This window comes from Sus scrofa, chromosome X, assembly GCF_054392235.1.
Source record: "Sus scrofa isolate SSC_HxYL_T2T_F1_AM1 chromosome X, Sscrofa_HxYL_maternal_Yorkshire_Landrace_v2.0, whole genome shotgun sequence".
NCBI classification, from domain to species: Eukaryota; Metazoa; Chordata; class Mammalia; order Artiodactyla; family Suidae; genus Sus; species Sus scrofa.
Window position 1 is genome coordinate 6,733,422 of NC_139401.1, and position 18,616 is coordinate 6,752,037.

At 45.7% G+C, this 18,616-nt stretch overlaps 1 protein-coding gene across 24 annotated transcripts in view; it reads right to left on the reverse strand.

Annotated features, from left to right (window-relative positions):
• The window catches only part of LOC100521877 (pseudouridine-5'-phosphatase), a 631,841-nt gene that overhangs the window by 171,985 nt on the left and 441,240 nt on the right, over window positions 1–18,616 (reverse strand). For 11 of the 24 annotated variants that reach the window (XR_014835015.1, XR_014835019.1, XR_014835029.1 and 8 more), the window contains one exon: window positions 1,674–3,179. The exons of the other annotated variants lie outside the window; for them this stretch is intronic. The gene's annotated coding sequence lies outside the window, so the exon portion shown is untranslated. Of the gene's footprint in view, window positions 1–1,673; window positions 3,180–18,616 lie in introns of those variants that run through there. 24 annotated transcript variants of the gene reach the window in all.

Genomic DNA, 18,616 nt, shown 5'->3' on the forward strand with positions numbered 1-18,616 from the left:
TGCCGTGGTTTTGTGTTCATTCACTTTCCTCCTGTATGCATTTCTGTGATTGCATTGTTTTCCTCTTCCAATATTAATGTGATATTCTAATAGATCACCTAATATTGAACACCCTCACCTCGCTGGAATAAACTCCACTTGGAAACTGTATTTTCTGACCCATGCATTAAGATTGCTAATGCTTTATTTTTAATGAAAAAAAAATTTTTTTATGGCTGCACCTGCGGCATATGGAAGTTCTGGGGCCAGAGATTAAATCTGAACCATAGCTGCTCCCTATCTGGCCGCTACAGCAACCCCAGATCCTCAAGCCCCTGCATCAGGCTGGGAATCGAACCCACACCTCCATAGCAACCTGAGCAGTTGGAGTCCCCATGTATGTGCACCATGGCGGGAACTCATAATTTTTTATCTTTATTGTTGCCTATGTATGCTTGATGGAAGTTGGAGTTTCATTATTCTGTATTTCTTCTTCTTTGCATTTAAAAATTTAAAAATTTAATGGAGTTCCCAAGTGGCCTAGCTGGTTAAGGATCTGGCATTGTCACTGCCACAGCTCAGGTCACTGCTGTGGTGTGGGTGCTATTCCCAGCCCTGGCCTGGGAACTTCCACATGCAATGGGTTTGGCCAAAAAAAACAAAACAAAACAAAAAAAAACTTCAGTGTATTTTTTAAATATCCATGTTGGAGTTCCCCTTGTGGCTCAGTGGTAAGGAGCCTGACTAGTATCCCTGAGGATGTGGGTTTGATCCCTGGCCTCACTCAGTGGGTTCAGTGTTGCCATGAGCTATGGTGCCATGAGCTGTGTTGCCATGAGCTGTGATCATGGCATTGCCATGATCTGGCATTGCCATGAGCTGTGGTGTAGGTTGCACATGCAGCTCAGATCCTGTGTTGTGGTGGTGTAGGCTGTCAGCTGTAGCTCTGATTCAACCTTCAGCCTGGGAACTTCCATATGCCGCAGGTGTGACCCTAAAAAGCAAAACAAAAACAAAAAAACATGTTATAGCCACCTGATAGAATCATTGAGGAAACGTACTCTTTAGAACTACACTCACGGAGATTACAGAATGTGGGAATAACGGGTAACTTGAAATTTCCATAGAACTTGCCCTCATGCAAGTTGGAGGGTATATTTCTTCACTGCCTTGTAATTCACATTGTGAATCGGATTAAGAAGGTTTCCCCTTTCTTACTGCGTTAAGACTGGTAACTCAAGCTTTTTCTAGCGAACAAGCCATTTATTCCAGATGAATCGTTTGCGGTAATCAAGTTTATCACTATTCCCTTCGGTGATTTAGTATCTGTCCTAGTACTTGGGTACTTAAAAAGGGATGATGTCATCAAAAACCCTCCAGTTCCTGGTGGCAGAGAAGGAGTTTCATGAGGCAGTGTCTTCTTCCTTCCTGAGAAGGTGCCATTTCTTTGCACCTGCATATAAATCATTGAACACTGTCGTGATTGTTCTTCTTTCTCTTTAATTTTTTTTTTTTTCTGCTGCGCCCTTGGCATAGGGAAGTTGCCAGGCCCGGGGGTGAATCTGAGCCACGGCTGAAATGCTGGATCCTTTGACCCATGAGCAGGGCCAGAGATGGAACCTGCACCTCCACAGGATCCTGAGCCGCTGCAGTTGGATCCTTAACCCCCTGTGCCACAGTGAGAACTCATTATCTTTTTCTTTCTTGGGGGGGGGGGCGAATCCTTGGCCTATGGAAGTTTCCAGGCTAGGGGTCCAACTGGAGCTGCAGCTGCCAGCCTACACCACAGCCATAGCAATGTGGGATTCCCCGCTCTACAGAGCGAGGCCAGGGATCAAACGCACATCCTCATGGATCCTAGTCTGATTCATTTCCGCTGCGCCACAACGGGAACGCCTCATGATTGTTGTTATTCCTTTCATTAAAAAAAAAAGTTCACTGGGAAAAGATGAAGGTTTTTAACTCATCCAATTGCTATTCATCACTTATTTTTTTTTTTTTAACCTGAAGGCAATTTTCCTGGCAATTTCATTTCCAGGCTGTCACGAGGGAAACAATCTTATCATAGCCTCCACTGCCTTCTGCCAATAGTTCTGGTGACAATACGTGTCAGCAGGCGTGCCCAGAGAATGGCGCTGATGCGCCCCGATTATTAAACAAAATCTACAGGAAGAGCCAAGCAGTAACAACAAACTCATTACAGACGTCTTGATCCTGAGGGCGTGACTCTTCAGAGAGGCAGAGAGGGAAATCTGATGGATCAGGTGGCCGGAGTTCATGCCCTGGGAAAACCAGAAGCCTGGGGCCCCACCCCGAGGCTGGGAGCGAGACCACCAGAGCCGCTGGCGAGTTTCGAGTTTCTTTCGTAGGCACTGCCTTCCTTCTGGACAGCCCCACCTGCACAGATTCTGCTCCTGCAGGTGGGGAGCAGGGCCCTAGGGTTTGCAGTTCTCACCAGTTCCCATAGAATGCTGATTCTGCCGCCAAAACTCAGCCTCTGTCCACCCCATGCTGCACAGAAATGTGGAGACAGAGTCAGGGGTGAAGGAGAAAAAAAATAGGTTTTATGACTTTGCTGGGCAAAAGGAGGCCACAGCAGGCTCCTGCCTTAAAGACTGTGCCCTCCATGGGGGAAGAACTGCAGGGAGTTTTACAGTCTAAAAAGGAGAAAAACAGGGTTTCAGATAAGGATCAGGACTGGGGCAAACACACCTTCTCCTTTCTTTGGGGGAATCTTTGTCATGGAAGCTGGTGGCAGTTGACCTCAGCCTGATCTGGGTGGTGGTGTTCTGGGTTATCGCCGAGAATAACAGCCCTTGAGAAAAGGGCATATGGACCAGAGATGAGAACAAACCAGGAAAGTTCTTGAGAAACATCATGTGCCCATCATCTTCAACCCACAGGCCATTGTGCTGCAGGTGCTTCTAGGTGATGGGTTTAGAGTCCACTTCAACAAGGGAGAAGCACAAGGAAGGGCTCCATACTATTCACGTTTAAAGTCCTCATTTCTAAGAGAAGCATAAGGAATATCACTTTTCTCTTCGTTGTATACGATGCCTATGTCCTTACGTGGTGAACTGAAGTTTGGTGCTTGCCCTCAGCCTCTCCCTGGATTAAATCACGAGCTACGGCAGCGGCTGACCCACAGCATCCCCTGAGCAGAGTTCAGGATGAACATGACAAGTGAGGTGCTCTGTGCTCTGGGAAAACGGGAAGAACAGATAGTCAGATATTTTTAGGAGAAGATTTTATGAGCCCAATTCTTGCATCACCTCCTATCTAGAAAAATCACTAAAAATCCTTCATGGTGATGCCTGCTCCTTGCGAGCTTCAGGAGACCAGCCACAAACCTTTGTAAAACGTGTGTATGCTGCATGCACCTCCCTCTCCCCTTGATCATATCCTGATATCCCCCGTTTTCCCTCTTTGGGTGGTATTTCGGAGTTGTAGTTAAGGATGAAACAAAGAGAATGTCACAGTTATCTCTGAATGCGGTCCGCTCCAAGGTGAGTCCTGCAGGCTGTGAAAACTCAGGATCCTGGCCATGAGAGTGAAGGTGCACCCAAAGGAATGATTTCAGTGAGATGCTCTGTTGTTCCTGCTCCGTGCCCCTTGTAGCAAACACTCTTGTATCTCCTAGCTCCCCCCTTGCCTCTCCAGAGCAGTTTCTCAGGGCCACCTGAGATGCGGTCTTCCAGGCTGAAGTCCTCCCTTTGCTCCAAATAAAACTTAACTTTCAACTTTCAGGCTGTGAATTTTTTTAAGTCGACAATGTGTATCCCTTGACAGGGAACCAGGATCCTGCCCCAAGGCTGTACAGTTGTTTCTAGATTGTTCCTCCCTGGTCTCTGCCTCCCCTCCCTTCCCTGATCAGCCGCTGTCTGAACCTTTCCCTAGGAACTCAGGGAAGGTCATGGAGGCTGAGTGAGGCCCATGTCCTAAGAATAAGAAACAGGGGACACGGGAAGGCTTGTATGCCCAGGAGCCCCACAGGGCTCTGCTTGGTTACAATCCCAGGATCATGGATGGAGAACCACCAAAAGAGGCTACTTCTCAAGGCTCCTTGAAAAGCTGAGAATATCTCCAGATGGGTTCAAGATCTTTCCTCTTGTCACCGAGTCACGGCTAGGGTCAGGCAGAAAGTAACCACAGACATGCACACAGAATTATGTATCAGGACCCTTCCTAGTTCGTAAGCTCTGAATTCTGGATCACACCCTCATTGCGTAACCCAGTGGGCTTAAATCATTGCTTTTACCCCCGTGACATTTTATCTGGCAGCAGGAAACTTCTATTATGCTTTTCTTTTTTCTTTTTTTTTTTGTATTTTCATGGCTGCACCTGCAGCATATGGAAGTTCCCAGACGAGGGGTCGAATCGGACCTACAGCTGCCGACCTACACCACAGTCACAGCCACGCCAGATCCGAACCACATCTGCAACCTACACCACAGCTCACAGCACCACCGGAGCGAGGCCACGGATCAAACTCGCATCCTCATGGATCCTAGTCAGGTTCGTTACTGCTGAGTCACAATGGGAACTCCTATTATGCTTTTAGATAAGCCTTCTTGTTCCAATAACTTGGCACTGGAACTCGCAAGGTTACCTTGGCTGTGGCACTACACGGAATGGGCACGCAAGTGGCCGGGAACCCCCTTTTCTGAAGCTACCTGCCGTTCCCGCGCTTTCTGCGTGCGCACAGCCCAGTGTCACACTGTCTCCGTTCCCTCGAAGGTCCTGATTTGTGACTCTTGGTCCTCTTTATCAATTCCATAATTGTGGGCTGGCCTTGCTTCACATGGACCTGCCTCTTTCCTCTGAAGACCCACATTTGCAGATGTCCTGCAGAGATTCTTAGGGATAGTTTATGTTTGGCGGCTCTGTTTCTTATTTCTTCTCTATGGTGTACCCACACTCTCCAAGCAAGGAAATCTCATGAACAGCCCTGAATCTGGGGCAGTTAGGAGTGCCCCCCTCCTTCTTCTTCTTTTTCTTTTTTTTTTTTTTTTTTTGCTTTTTAGGGTTGCACCCGTGGCATATAGAGGTTCCCAGGCTAGGGGGTGAATGAGAACAGCAGCTGCCAGTCGACACCACAGCCACAGCAATGCAGAATCTGAGCCGCATCTGCAACCTACACCACAGCGGACAGCAACTCCACATCCTTAACCCACTGAGCAAGGCCAGGGATCAAACCCACATCCTCATGGATCCTAGTCAGATTCCTTACCGCTGAGCCACCACGGGAACTCCAGGAGCCCTTTTAACTCAGCTCATTCGTTTTCCCTCCAAGAGGCACTAAAACACAGGATTCCCCCGACAAGTCTCAACAAACATTAATAGAATCCTCTAAATCCTTTCATTAATGCAGAAGTTAATAGATTTCAAGTGCCATTAGGTATTGTTATCTTATAAGGCCAAGAAATTTAGGCTTGATTGATAATTGACCTCTCCTTTAAATACAAAGCTGATTAAAAGCCATTCTTTTCATCCACTTCACCGCTGCTCTATTGGACTCCGTTTTTTCCAACTGGATTTAGGTCACATAATTTTGAGTCTAACCTAATGACTATTCAACGAGAAGATGTCTTGATAAAGAGATGACTTTGGACATTTTCTTTTTTTTTTTTTTTCCCAGGCGAGGGGTCGAATCGGACCTACAGCTGCTGGCCTACACCACAGCCACAGCCAACACAGGATCCAAGCTGCATCTGTGACCTACACAACAGCTGATGGCCATGCTGCATCCTTAACCCACTGAGCGAGGCCAGGGATGGAACCTGTGTCCTCATGGTTACAAGTCAGGTTTGTTTCTGGTGAGCCACTATGGGAACTCCACACTCTGGCCATATACAATGAAAACAGCCATTCAGCATTGCTTCTTTATCTTGCCTGGGATTGTTGGTGCTTTGAGTTTCTATCTTGATTTTTTTTTGTTGTTGTTGTTCTTTTTGGATCACTCTTGGTTTTGCTTTGTCTTCCTCCACCCTCCAGATGCCATGAAGGGATTGTTTGCTGCATATGGGAAAGCCCTGCTTCCTGGAGATTAAATTTGTTCACTCAAGACTCCCATCACCTAAGGTGATTTTTAGTAAGCGTCCCTGCTCTGTATAATGGAGACCAAATGAGAACGGAGCAGACTGTCGTCTGTAATGACTTTGACCTCCAGGATTCTAAGTCATGGCCTTGGCCTTGACTGACCCTAGAAACTGGGGACAAATGACCAGTCTGCCTCATGTCTCGTTTCTTTGGCAACCAAACAGTGGGAGTAAGACTATCCTGTCTGCCTGCCTAACAATTTTTTTTTCTTCTGTTGGAAAGAAATAAGACTGTAACACTATGAGAACTCAGTAGATGCTAAAATGTCACTTCATCACCAGCTGGGTTTTGCCGTTTGCCAGAGGCATTTTCCTACCTACCACAGCTCCTGCCATACCTCTAGCCGGGTCTACAGAACAGCACAACCACCACAACAGCCACTGACAGACCTCTCTGATGTCTATACTCTTCATTTCGGTCTCTGCCAGTATCGGGAGATGTTTCTGCTTGTTCCCTCTGTTTGCACACATTTTTTTACAAAAGCACTTCTTTGTCTGACACTGTATCAACGAACCCCAAGAGTTGCAACAAACATTCACGTCAACATCCAAGTGGATTCACTGATTTCTTGTCTCAGCGATGCTGAAGGCTATCCTTATAGCTAGAAGCAACCGTGTGGGGAAAGATAAACATTTTCGTACCATGCAGAACCCCTCTCCCTGTTTTTCTAAGGTCAGTGCCATAGACACAGAATTTTCTGCAGAGGATGGCACACGGCTGATGGATTGCAGGTCTGGATCCCAGACAACTTCGGAGACCATCCACTGTTTGCCTGGGATCCGCGAGAGGCAGGAAGCACGCAAAACCCAAATGTGCTTCTCCATGATAGAGGTCCTGAAGCACTCAGGTGTGTAGACTCAATTATTCTGAAGCCTGTGATTAATTAGAGATTTATAAGGGAAAAAAAAAAGGAGAGGCCTTAAATCTATCTAGGCTGCGTACATGATGTATGAACATATTCACCTGCCTGCTTCTATTAAGGATTTTTGTGAAAAATCTTACGTTTTCCTCCCGCAATAGAGCCCTTTCGCCATCTCAAATTCTCAGAGTCAAACAGCTCATTCTTCTTCCTGGGCTCATTAAGCCCCTCTCCCATGTCTCGATGAAATAGGTTCTTGCCTTACGGTTTTCTATCATAATGAGTCATTAGGGGGAACTTGAGAAGCTCTAAATATTCAAAGGCAACCCTGCCCCCATGAACTGGATTTTGGAAAGAAAAAAAAAAAAAAACAAAAAACTAGCATGTATGTAGGAAACATGAAGATGCTATCAGACTCTCTAATGCAAATCCTCCTCTGAGGGGAGGATTTAGGCTCGATTTTTAATTAAATCCAAATTGGGGATTCAAAGGCGTGAATCCAGGAACAAGGGCTACGTTGTTAGAGAGCTGCCCGCTGCTGCTTAGTCACTGTTCCCCCCACCCCGCCCCGCCCCACCTCGCACATTCTGACCAGAAGTCCCTATATTTAGGTTTGTTTGGTCGCTTCACTTGCGCCGCGGTTGATTACTTTTATTTATTTAACTTTTTTTTTCAAGAGTCGAACGAGGAAGGATGAACTTCAGTATGCCGGTGGCAACACCTCACGATCTGCTTGATGGATGTCAGTCGGGTAAGACCATCCTGCGGGGACCAGTTTTGATGCTCATGCGAAAAACCCCGCTCACATCACTTGTGCTTCTCAGTTAAATCCCATAGCATCGTAAAAGGAACGAAATATGGCTGCTGGCGTTGCATGAACATGAAGAATATACCCTTAAATGAAAACTGCCCACGTAAGCACAAACGGGGACATGTGGAAGTCTGGGGGTAGGATGCAATTTGGAAAATGGTTACAGATGCCCCATGACCAACCTAGAGGCAACTTTCAAGGTACTCAGAGTTTCGGGCAGCGAGGATTAGGTTTCGAGAAAGAAGTTCACAGTAGAACCCAACCCAAGCATGGAAATGAATACTCTGTGTATTCATGAGAAGTATATCCTGGTAGAACTATCTCTTTGGGGGGCCGTGCCCATGGTATGTGCAAGTTCCTTGGCCAGGGATTGAACCCGAGCCACAGATGTGACCATGCCAGATCCATAACTACTAGGTCCCCAGGGAACACCTAGAGCCATCTTTTAAAAGGGCCCTTGGCCACACATTGAAGAATCTGCCTGTAGCAGCTCAGTTGTGGTCACAGCAGAAGACCTTAGCAGTTCCTCCTGAGATGGAAAGAATTCATCCAACTGAGTGGTGATTACCCATACATTTCAACTACAGACCCTGCCTGGATAAATTTATCAGGAGGTAAGTTGACTTCCAGGAAAAACTTACTTAACTCCGGGATAAAGTTACCAACCATACATTGAATTTTTTTAAAAAAAGCAAGTCAAAGAAATTGTCCAGGAGTTCCTGCTGTGGCTCAGCAGGATAAGAACCTGACACCGTGTCTGTGACGATGCGGGTTCCATCCCCGGCCTTAGTCAGTGGGTTAAGGATCCAGTGTTGCCACAAGCTGCAGCGTAGGTTACAGATGTGGCTTGGATCTGGCATTGCTGTGGCTGTGGTATAGGCCAGCAGCTGCAGCTCTGATCCGACCCCCAGCCTGGAAGCTTCTATACGCTGCAGGTGCAGCCATAAAAAGAAAAAAGAAATTGTCCAGTGTTATCATCTTTATATAAATGCATGAAAAGCTGAATAATGCATTTATCTATGTTACTAACATATTTACCTATAGTATATTTATGTTGCTAATATATTTACCTGTAAGCATAGACAACTATGTAGACGTACTTGAACTAATATTGGCTATAGATGAACATGAACAGGAGGCACCGTGAGGAGAGAGGAGAACACGGCTTCCCGCTTTGGGTGCTCTGTGAAACTGCCCTGCAGAAATGAGGACCTCAGGCTCTGAGGCTTGAGAGGCGTGGAGAGAAGTCCCACCCACCCAGACAAGCGACTGGGGCAAAGCGTGGAGGTGAGAGTGAGAGCACAGAGCAGTGGCACGAGAAGAAAGCTGATGTTTGGGTAAGCTGGGGGAGATGCTGTGAAAGGAAGGTGAGGGAGGAAGCATGGAGCCAATGGATATGTGGGTGAAACTTTCTCTCAAGGTTTAATGAGGATCTGGTACCTGCCAGGTAACATTTGGGCAGTGGTTGGGGTCCTGCAGGGTTGACATCCAAGTGCAAAGGGTCTGACCTCCCATGCAGGTTGGACTCCAGAGGGTGGAGTTACACCCTACAGCCATCTGACTTTATTTCTTTTCAGACTCTCCCCAGCCAGGCAGTGTTGGCGACGATCTAAGGAAGATTCCGAGGAAGGAGGGAGCTCACAGGAAGAGGAGGAGACTGTGTATTTTCTTTCTTTTCTTCCTCCCCACCCTCTCTTTCTTTCTCTTTCTTTTTTCTCTTCCTTTTTTTCCCTTCCTTCCTTCCCTCCTTCCTTCCTTCCTTCCTTCCTTTCTTCCTTCCTTCCTTCCTTCTTCCCACCCTCCCTCCCTCCCTCTCTCTCTCTTTCTCTCTTTCTTTCTTTCTGCTTTTTAGGAACACACATCTGACATATGGAAGTTCCCAGGCTAGATGTTGAATCAGAGCTGCAGCTGCTGGCCTCCACCACAGTCACAGCAAAATGCTGGCTCCAGATCGAGTCTGTGATGTATACCATAGCTCACAGCAATGCTGGATCCTTAACCTACTGAGCAAGGCCAGGGATCGCACCTGCATCCTCATGGTTACTATGTCAGGTTTGTTACCGCTGAGCCACAAGAGGAACTCCAGAGGCTGTGTATTGTGATACAAAAAGCATGTGTGAAAACAGCAGGTGCCCAGCTAAAGGTCAGGTGGCAATGTGGCAGGGGCCCTCCCAGAAGAAAGAGAAGGCAGCTTGCACAGTCAGCATCTGTGTGGGCAGGTGCAACTTTGTGGCAGGATGACATGATGTGTATCCATGGGCAACTTTGCAGCAGTATGACATAATTCGTACCAAGGTGCAACTTTGTAGCATAGACCATCCAACCAGAATTTACAGAATGTATGTTACCTTATAAGGGGGCCAAAGGGACCACAAAGAAAAAAATAATGGAGAGTATACAAGACAGCACCCCCCTGTGTTCGGGGCTTAGCCTCTGGATGCGAATCCGTGGAGCCAGTGCCTGCATGAATAAATGCTGCTTCCTGGCAAAAAGCCTCGGGGTCCTGTCTCCCTGTACAAGAATCCTGCAACAGCAAGGACTCTGCTCACTGGCTGAGAGGAAGCCAAGGTAAACAGGTCTAGTCATATGAAACCCCTGGAGGTGGGTGTGTGCCTCATATTATTGTGAGAAGAATTTAATTTGGAGCTCTAATAGGAGAAGACAGAGGTGACACTTCTAATTTAATTTTGCAACTTTTTTTTTTTTTGGTTGTACTCATGGCACATGGAAGTTCCTGGGCCATGGATCAAACCCACACCACAGCAATGACCAGAGCCACAATAGTGACAATGCTGGGTCCTCAACCTGCTGAACCACCAGGGAGCTCCAATTTTGGCACTTTTACTCAGCAAGCCTTAGGAAAACCTACTCTTTTTCCTAATAAGGAACCATAGAAAGAGAAACCATCATGCTTTGGCTCCAAAGATACCATGGCTCGTTAAGATAATAGCATGCAACAGGACAGTCACAAGAGAGGGAAAGAAAGCATCCAATACTGAGCTATCTCCATCTGGCATTAGAAAAAGGTTTAGTCCATAAGAAGGACAAGGCCAATCTTAGATGTGGTTAAAGATTTGACCCAACTGAGACAAACTAGGACCTGGGACCCAGGACCAGGGACCTTCTGCTGCAGCGGTGCAATGCTCACACCAGGACAAACATTTCCTTGAGCAAAGGATACAAAGAAACTATAAGGGACCAAAAATAACTGTCTGTATGCCCAGTTGGGGCAAATTATGGGCAAGAAGATACAAAACAATGAAAAAACCCAAAGGCCACTTCTCAAGAGCCGAGAGCAAAAGCCAAGCATCTGGAGCAAAAGCAGGTACAGTGCATGCCCCCTCCATGGGACACCACCAAAGGGGTGGGCAGACCACCAAAGCCACCCCTCTGGCCCCACCCCTGGACACGCCTCTATGCTCACCCCATGCAAGAAACCAGCTTGCTCCAGCCCTCAGGGAACAAGCAAGCAAGGGAACTTGTTGCTTATTTTTCTCCCCATCCTCATGCTGCAGCAGGGGCCATGATAAAGGCTTGCCTGAATTTTCCTGTATGGCCTCTTACTAGTTTCTATGGCTTAAGGAGTGCAGACAACTTCGAAGTCAGTAACACAACTACAAGCAGTGGTCAGAAGGGCAGCCTTACGTGTGTTCTCTGTTAGGACTGGGCTGTGTGTTATATTTTAGGAGGCAAAGGACATGCCTAGTCTAGTCATGCTGACAGTCCTCATCAGAAGAGGTTTAGGACCAGGACGTGCCATCTCCAGGGGTCGGAGTTGGACATGAGGATGTCTAACCTGAAGAATTCAAGCCAGTCACGTGAGGCCACCACGGGAGGTACTAAAAGGCAGCCAAAGGGAAACATGGGAGAAAACGAAAAGATGAATTTCTCACCTGGACAGAGCGAAGCAAAAGGAACACAGTGAGGATGCAGGGAAGGCATGGCAGAGAAAGAACCAGAGGCTAAGCAGATTCCCTTCAGAAAGGACCATGGCCCCACGGGTTACCATACTACAGAGCTCAGGGAAGGGAAGAAAAACACATATGGGTTATTTTGTTTAAATTTTTAAAAGGTGGTGACTCAAAACACATATGTGCATAAATATGAAGAGTGAATGAAGACATCTCCAGCATGTGACTCTGTTTGAGTCGTGCACAACATGGAAGCATGGAACTGCGAGAAAAGGAGATCGACCCAACCATATCCAATTGTCGTTCTAAGAAGCTAAAGTTCTAAAACCAGCCAGAAGAGCACTGCCCAGAAAGATGTGTTTGAGCACGTGCATATTGGTTGAACATACATATGGACTAGAGTTATAGGAAAAGTAAGTCAGTCCACAGCAGGATTTTGACCAAAGCATGGAGGTGGTGCATGGAAAGTGTAGGGCTCAGAAAACAAAATTTCCCATTGATCCCAGAATTTCCCATTGATCTGGTAATGCCACACCTAAGTAGCTACCCCAGAGAGACGAAAACACAGCTCCATGCAAAATATGTATGTGCATGTTCATAGCAGCATTATTCACAAGAGCCAAAGGGCGAAAACACCTACCTCTCTATCAACAGATGAATGAATAAGCAAACCACAGTCTCTCCATACGATGAAGTATTATCCAGCCTCAACAAGGAATGAAACACTGACAGAGGCTACAATGTTCATGATTTTTGAAAACATGATGCTCGGTGAAAGAAGCCCATCAACAAAGGATGCATGTGGTCTGATCCCATTTATGTGAGATTTACACATTAAATCCATAGGGAAGGAAAGCAGATTCCTGGTTGCCCAGGGCTGTTGGGGTGGACGCAGAAATGAGGCGTCACTGCTTAATGGGTGGAAGGCGGCCTTTAGGGGCAATGAAATTATTTTGGACCCAGATCGTGGTGATGGTTGCACAACATTGCAAACGTCTTAAATGTCACTGACCTGTAGCCTTCAAAATGGTTCATTTTATATTATGTGAATTTTGTCTCAATTTTTTAAGAGCTCTTCCATGTGCCATACAAATAATATGAAACAAAACCCAACCTATCTGAGTATCCTCTAAGGACTATACATAAATGCTTACAGAGCATTTTTTTTTAATTTTTAAATTTTATAAATTTAAATATTTTTCCTCTTTTTTTTTTTTTTTTTTAGGGCTGCACCCGGGGCTTATGGAGGTTCCCAGGCCAGGGGTCCAATTGGAGCTACAGCTGCTGGCCTACACCACAGCCACAGCAAAGCCAGATCCAAGCTATGTCTTTGACCTACACCACAGCTCACAGCAATGCTGGATCCTTAACCCACTGAGCAAGGCCAGGGATCGAACCCGCAACCTCTTGGTTCCTAGTCGGATTCATCTCTGCTGCACCACGACAGGAACGCCATAGAGCATTTTTTAAAACTTAAAGCCAAACACAGGAAAAAGAATACACATCCTACTTTTAAAATGCCAGAGAGTGAGTTGCAGAATGGTTTTTTTCCTGTTAATTTTAGCTTTATTTATAACTTTTTAATGTTGACATAATTCTAAGTTCCTTGAAAGTTGCCAAAGTAGACATGAGAGTCCTGTATACCCTCTATATCACTTTCTCTTTTCTTTTTTCTTTTTTGGCCACCCCGTAACATATGGATTTCCTGGTCTTGGGGTCCTATCCGAGCTGCAGTTGCAACCTACACCACAGCTGAGGCAGTGCTGGATCCTTTAACCCACTGTGCGGGACCAGGGATCAAACCTGAATCCTGGCATTGCGGAGATGAATACTATTGCTCCACAGCAGGAACTTCTACAGCCGTTTTTCTAACATCAGCAGTCCTTCAAGTATTATGACAAAACCAGGAAACTGTCATTAATATGATGCTATTAACTCAACAAGGGATCTCATGAGAATTTCTCCAGGTTTGCTGCTGGTGTTCTGTTTATGGACCAGGATGCAATGCAGGATTCCACCTTGTATTTAGTTGTGTCCTCCAAGCTCTGACAGTTCCTCAGTTTTTTGTTTTTTGTTTTTTGTTTTTTTTCTGTCTTGTGACCATGGGTGACCCCTTGAAAGAGCAATAGTCACTTATTTTGTATCCTGCCTGTGGAGTGTGTTTACAAGCTGTGAAGATCTCCAAAGACAAAGAAGATATCAAGGGCTTTAATATTCAGGGCACAACTGAGCAGCAGTTGGCTAGAACATGGGCAGAAAGACATGGCAAAAAATTAGAGTTGAAAACAGGAGTGGGGTCGGGGGGGGGGATAGTTTTAGGTGGTATGGAGTGGAACTGCAAAACCAAATGTGGACCCTGCAAAATGGTGGACGGGCACGTGGAGAGGATGCATGAAGCCTGACAGGGAGGGTAAGAAAAGAAGATCTCTGACACATGTCATTCTATATGGACCTTGAGCCGTGGTCTGTGGTACAAGGTTCCCAAGAGCAGTTTTGATCCAGCTCTGAGCATCTCCATATGTCTCTGCTATGACAAGACCATTTGTGATAGAATCCCTTGCTTCTTCTCCCTGGGTCAAGTGTTTTGGTCCATCTCCGCATGTCACCACGTTGCCATGACAACACCATTCCTGATATGGCCCCTCCCTGCTTCTTCCTGGGTCAAGTGTGGAGCTGTGGTACAAGGGTCTCAAGAGCAGTTCTGGTCCATTTCAGCATCTCTGCACATCACCACGTTGCCATGACAATACCATTCCCGATATGGCCCCTCCCTGCTTCTTCCTGGGTCAAGTGTGGAGCTGTGGTACAAGGGTCTCAAGAGCAGTTCTGGTCCATTTCAGCATCTTCCCATATCACCACGTTGCCATGACAACACCATTCCCGATACGGCCCCTCCCTGCTTCTTCCTGGGTCAAGTGTGGAGCTGTGGTACAAGGTTCCCAAGAGCAGTTCTGGAACATCTCAGCATGTCATCACGTTGCCATAAGACCATTTGTGGTAAGATCTCTCACTGCTTCTTCCTGTGTCAAGTGTTCCCTAGACTCTAGGGCTTCACAAGCCCTGAGCAGTGGCTCTCCCACACCCTGGCTCTCTGACTCTTTTTTCTGGCCAGCTCTTGCCTGTGGGTTTCTTATTTCCATATCTTCCTCCAAGACTATCTCCCCTCCATCAGTTGCAAGCTCACTGCCATTTATGAGCTCAGCTATCTCTGTCAGAGTCTCCCTTGATGTTATTCTATCATGGAAGCGTGTTTTGAGTTCTTCTATGAAGGTTCTTCAAACCTCTCATATTTTTCTTATAAATCCAATTGATTTTAAGTGGAGGACTATTTATTGCCAAAAACAATGAGACAATTTCCTCTTATTTCATTATATGGGGGACCCTATCTCTGTCTTCTAACACCACATTTATTTTAACTCTCATGGTCTGATTCACACTCAAGGATATTGCCTAACTCCTGCTGTGCATACGTATGACCAGTCACATTCCAAATAAGGTATCTGCAGACAGATTTTTCAGATGCATACTTGTCAGCAGCAATCCCCAGGACCATCTGACATTGCAGAAGGGTGTCTCTAAGCTAGAAGCCATCCTCCAAAGCATTATCAGCTGCAGGCTCATTTTTCTAATTTATCCTCTTAGCCTTTGACATGAATCATTCAACACATTTCAGGAAAGCTTAGTGATCCTTAAGGCGTGGGCATTTTCTCAGCCGTTCCTTTGTAACTCCCCTTGCTGCAATCCACTCTGGAAAATTCCTGGTCAAATACATTCAGGCAGGAAGTTGAGCCAGGTGTGAACATCTCCCACAGAGTTCAACTGTCTACCCTGTGAACCCCACCGCGCACGACTCCAGGAAATATGAACCGTGTCAATGGCGAGGCTGGACAAATTCTGCCCAGTGAAACCATTTCCAAACAGTTCACGGGGATGTGACACGGGTCCAGTGCATCCTTCTGTTCCTTTGCCTCGTCTGCTTTGGTGTTTCATTGTCACAGCCAAGGATGGTGGGTGGTGAAACTTGGAAGTCAACATGAGGAAGCTCAGCCTCGCCAAAGACAGAAGAACGTGCTCTTGGAAGAGCTGGGTGTGTGCGTGTTTTAAAACACACATGGCTCTCAAAATGTAGAGAAAAACTCACTGTGTGTTCGCAACAATGTACAATAAGAACTCACTGTCCACTCGACCTTGCATTATCCTCAAGTAGTTACACTTGAACTATAAAGAAACGACCCAACAGAGGTGCAACTCTTTCCCTTCCTTTCCTAGACACACCTGAGACTGTGTAGACAACAAGGCACAGAAATTTCAACATCTAAAATAAAATCTTTCAGGGGAGGGGGAAGGAGGGGGAGGGACTGGGAGTCTGGGGTTGATAGATGCAAACTATTGCATGTGGAGTGGATAAGCCATGAGATCCTGCTGTAAAGCACAGGGAACTACATCTAGTCACTTATGATGGAACATGATGGAGGATAATGTGAGAACAAGAATTTATGTATATGTGTGACTGGGTCACTTTGCTGTACAGGAGAAATTGACAGAACACTGTAAACTAGCTGTAATGGAAAAAAACAAAAATTATTAAACAATAAAATAAAATGAAATATTTCAGAGTTTCACTGTAGCTCAGCAGGTTAAGGCAGCATTGTCCCTGCAGCTGCTCAGGTCTCTGCTGTGGCTTGGGTTTGATCCCTGGCCTGGGAACTACCACATGCCATGGGTGTGGCCAAAAATAAGAATAATAATAAAATAAAAAATAAAATAAAATATAAAATAAAATCTTCCTCCTCCCCCTACTTGGAAAAGAAATTCTTTATATTTTAAGGAAATGTGTTCAAAGGACCAATAATAGTTTATTTGACCAATGTTAATTTTTTTCCCATCTAACATAGCTGTTTAGCCCAGACATTTAAAAGAATTCTCCTCTGGGACTTGTGGCTTCCTGATGGGAGGGGGAGGGAGTGGGAGGGATCGGGAGCTTGGGCTTATCAGACACAACTTAGAATAGATTTACAAGGAGATCCTGCTGAATAGCATGAGAACTATGTCTAGATACTCATGTCGCAACAGAAGAAAGGGTGGGGGAAAAAGTGTAATTGTAACGTATACATGTAAGGATAACCTGACCCCCTTGCTGTACAGTGGGAAAATAAAAAAAAATATTAAAAAAAAAGAAGACGAAGATGAAGAAAGGGGAAAGGGACACTGGGGAGGAAAATAAAAAAAGCAAAAGCAAAAAAAAAAAAAAAATTCTCCTCTGGGAGCTTCTTCTGTGCTCAGCAGGTTAAGAACCTGACTAGTGTCCATGAGGATGTGGGTTTGATCTCTGGCCTCACTCAGCAGGTTAAGGTTTTGGCATTGCTGAAAGGTGTAGCAGAGGTTGCAGATGTGGCTCAGATCTGGCGTTGGTATGGCTGTGGCGTGGGCCTAGAGCTGAAGCTCTGACTGGCTCCCGGTCTGGGAATTTCCATATGCCGCAGGTGCAGCCATAAAAAATATATATAAAAAACATCCGAAACACCAATATCTCATCACTTTAAAGGGAAAAAAACTACCTTTGGGAGAGTAATGTAATATTCCAAGTGTTTGCATGGAGACAAAAATGTCTTGCCTATAAAACTGTCCATCACTTATAGAAATATGACTAAAAACATTGGTCTAGAAGTGGAATGATAAAGCATGCAGCTTTGGGGAGTGGGGTGATGATAAATCGAAGCATATGGAGCCAGAAAATAGTTTTGCTACTTCTAGCATAAGCACTGAAATATCCCCTGTTCTCCAGGAACAGAATGAGGTATATTCCAAAAAGCCTCCCGTTATTGCAATTTAGGTGGATGATATTTGAAAAAATGAGGGAATCGAACATTTCCAGCTTCCTTTAGAATGTATTTTGAGGCACAGACATGACGTTGATCTCAATGGAGCAGACCACTGGCAATGAGATGTGTCCATCCACACAGCTGCACCTGTTCAAGTTTATCATCCTATAAACATGTTCATATCTTTGAGATCTCGAGAGCTTCCAAAAGGTTGATGAATTCTACTACCCCATCCCAACTTTGGGGGAAATCGCTACTACGTTCAAGTTGATACCTTTTTTAAAATTTTTTTATCTTTTTCAGGGCTGAAACTGCAACATGTGGAGGTTCCCAGGCTAGGAGTTGAATCGGAGCTGCAGCTGGTGGCCTATGCCATAGCCACAGTAACACAGCATCTGAGCTGCGTCTGTGACCTACACCACAGCTCATGGCAACACCAGATCCTCAGCCCACTGAGCAAGGCCAGAGGTTGAAGCTGCATCCTCACGGATAGCAGTCAGATTTGTTTCTGCTGAGCCACGATGGGATAAAGTTGATCCCTTCTTGATCTCCCGTAGAGAAAGAAGTATTTATGTGTCCCACACTGCTGTGAAATGATTAATTAGAACTGTTACAGAAGAATGGAGTGTCTGGGTTCTAGACACGGGCCAGAACAATTACCAGTATGCTGTGTGGGTAATACTTTATAAACCCATTTGTCACACCAAAGAGGTGTCACGTGCAATCTGATTCATTGCATATAACGGATGAGGTGAAATTTACTTAGAGTTTTCAGCATTGTGTGTGAAATAACTAACTCAACCCATCGGCAAACGGTATCTTATCTCTTAAATCTTATTAGGGTCAACGGAAGGCTGGGTATTTCAACGGATGCTGGGAGTGGAGAACAGCACAAATCTTAGTCAAACCAGCCCCGTTTAGGTGGTTTGCTGGACATCGAAGACTCACCTGGCCATACCCACTGAGTAATCATGGACACACGCACGTGTCTTGCGTCAAAGAAACGTTTCTTTCCTGAGGCAGATGTTATCACTCGGATAAGAGCCACACCAGTTAGTCTAAGTGTTCGATGAGCCAAGAGATGTGAATGCTTTTGCATGGGCAAAGCAGGAGGTGGTACCCAAGCCCTATTTTG